Genomic DNA, 3,362 nt, shown 5'->3' with positions numbered 1-3,362 from the left:
TATTTTACCAAACTTGCAACTATGAACTATAAATATATAGTATAGCGTTAAGTTTTGGGGTTGAACCCAAGGAAATCAAGGTAAGGTATTTTTGTCAAAAATCAAGATTTCTATTGTGAAATGGGGGGTTTTTGTAACTATTGTTTCAAGAAATGTAAATTGCAAGAAAAAATATGGATTTTTTTTGTTATGAAATTAAAGATAGTAAAAGAATTAACTCAATTGATAAAAAGTGGAAATAGAGAAGTTAGATCAATTTTTCATCATAGAGTGAAGGAAAATTGCACCAAATAGCACATTTTTTACCAGTCATATGGTAAATTTTCTAAAAATGCCAAATTTGCCCTTCAGTTTCCGTCCTCTCATGCTATCAGTGATGACTTCTATCACTGATATCACACTATCATTGATTATATCAGTAATGACTTCTGTCAACATCATGTCAATATGCCAATTTGTCAATATGTTTTCCATGAATTTATCATAGCAACATGAACTTTAAATTTCTAAATGATATATATATAAATGTTGATAGCGTACTCAAGAAGTCTGAGAAAAGTATCTTTCTTATTATCATTTAGAGTCAAAATAAAGTTATATATATAGAGAGAATAGAGAAACCCTAGACTGTATGTACATTTACGATAATGAACATATAATATAAATATATATATATATATATATCATAACACTCCCCCTCAAGCCGGAGCAAATATGTCCATCATGTCCAGCTTGTTACACAGATAGCTTATCCTTGCTCCATTTACAACTTTAGTCAAAATATCTCCTAATTGTTCTTTAATTTTCACATATCCTGTGGACACCAACCCATCTTGGATTTTCTCACGAATGAAGTAACAATCCACCTCAATATGTTTAGTTCGTTCATGAAATACTGGATTAGATGCAATGTGAAGTGCAGCTTGATTATCACACCATAATTTAGTTGGCACTGTAATACTGAAGCCTATCTCAGATAATAGTTGGTGAATCCATACTATTTCGCACACAGATTGTGTCATAACTCTATATTCTGACTCAACACTCGAACGAGAAACAACATTTTGTTTCTTACTCTTCCATGATACCAAGTTTCCGCCTACAAAGACACAATATCCATAGGTTGATCTCCTATCCTCTCGAGATCCCGCCCAATTAGCATCAGAAAAACATTCAACTCTCGTATGTCCATGATCTTTGTATAAGATCCCACGTCTAGGAGAAACTTTCAAATAACATGGAATTTGCTCTACTGCAACCTAATGATCCATTGTAGGGGAAGACATGAACTGATTTACCACACTTACAGAATAAGCAATGTCCGGTCGAGTCACTGTTAAGTAGTTCAACTTCCCAACTAATCTCCAATATCTCTCAGGATCTTTACATAATTTTCCTTCTTTAACAAGTTGCTAATTCGACATCATCGGAGTACCACTTTGTTTGGCTCCTAATTTTCCTGTCTCAGACAACAAATCAAGTACATATTTTTGTTGAGATAAATAAATACCTTTCTTACTTTTCATCACTTTAATGCCCAAAAAATATTTCAATTGACCCAAATCTTTTGTGTTAAACTGACCCTGAAGGAAAGTTTTGAGAGATGAAATACCCGATGCATCATTTCCAGTAATAACAATATCATTAACATATACAACCAGTAAAGCTATACCATTATCAGATCGACGATAAAAAATAGAATGATCATATGTACTCTTTTGCATACCAAAGCGTACAAGAGCTTGACTAAACTGTTTCAAACCATACAAAGATTTTTGAAGGCGACATACTTTATCACTCTCCCCCTGAGCGACAAACCTAGGTGGTTGCTCCATATAAACTTCCTCTTGAAGATTACAATGCAGAAAAGCATTCTTAATTCAAGTTGATGCAAATACTAGTTCTGGGTAGCAGCCATGGAAAGAAATAGGTGAATGGAAGTTAATTTGGCAACTGGAGAAAATGTATCTGAATAATCAATGCCATAGGTTTGAGCATAACATTTGGCAACAAGGCGAGCTTTCAATCGAGCCACTGTTCCATCAGGATTCACCTTAAGAGGAAACACTCATTTACAACCAATAGCCTTCTTTCCTGCAGGACAAGATACTAAATCCCAAGTACCATTATCATCTAAAGCAGTCATCTCTTCAATCATTGCATTTCGCCAGCCAGGATGAGATAAAGTTTTATGAACAATGTTAGGAATAGATGTAGAGTCAAGAAATGTAATAAAAGCATATGTGGGGGGAGATAATTGGTGATAGGAAACAAAAGAAGAAACAGGGTAAGTACACTTGTGATGAACGAGGCATTGATGTAGGAAATGAGTCTGAAGGTTGTGATAGAGGTCGTCAGGAGTAGACTCAAGAAGGCAACGCGCGGGAAGGAGGCGCATCAGTGGGAGAGGTAATCTCATATATAAAAAGATTGTCATCCTCCCCCTAACACGAACTCGATGGTGTATCCTCAAAAAAAGCAACATTAGGCGAAATAAGATACCTTTTAAGAGTAGGATAATAACTACGATACCCCTTTTGAACACGTGAATAACCCAAGAAGATACATTTTAAGGATTTGGGATCTAGTTTAGTATGATGAGGACGAATGTCGCGAACAAAACAAACATAACCAAATATCTTAAGAGCAATAGAAAACAAAGACTTGGTAGGAAAAAGAACACAATAAAGAATCTCACCATTAAGAAGAGATGAAAGCATTCTATTGATTAAAAAACAAGTCGTAGACACGACATCAGCCTAAAAAGTTTTTGAAACATGCATTTGAAACGATAAAGCATGGGCAGTTTCAAGTAAATGCCTATTTTTGCGTTCTGCGATACTATTTTGAGATGAAGTGTCAGCACACGAAGACTAATGAATAATGCCATGTTCACACAAATGAGAACCAAGAGTATGAGAAAATTATTCACTCGCATTATCAGTGCGTAAAGTTTTAATAGAGACATTAAACTGATTTTTTATTTCAGCATGAAAGGCACAAGAGTGAGATAATAACTCGGAGCGATTTTTCATTAAATATAACCAAGTTAGACGAGAATGATCGTCAACAAATGTAACAAAATAACGAAAGCCTGTTTGAGATACAACTGGATAAGGATCCCAAATATCATAATGAACTAACTCAAATGGAGCACTTGCTCGTTTATTGACTCGAGGACTCGAATTAAGACGATGAAATTTAGCAAATTGACACGAATCACAATTTAAAGAGGACAAAGACCTAAATTCAGGATAGAGTTTCTTCAACACAAACAAAGATGGATGACCTAAACGACAATGAACTTCAAAGGGAGAAGGAATGACAGGACACGCCACAACTTGCGATACTTGGTGATCAAA

The sequence above is a fragment of the Cucumis melo genome, chromosome 12 (genome assembly GCF_025177605.1).
Source record: "Cucumis melo cultivar AY chromosome 12, USDA_Cmelo_AY_1.0, whole genome shotgun sequence".
Taxonomy (NCBI): Eukaryota; Viridiplantae; Streptophyta; class Magnoliopsida; order Cucurbitales; family Cucurbitaceae; genus Cucumis; species Cucumis melo.
The sequence above is the reverse complement of the archived record's forward strand: the minus strand, read 5'-3'. Positions refer to the sequence as shown.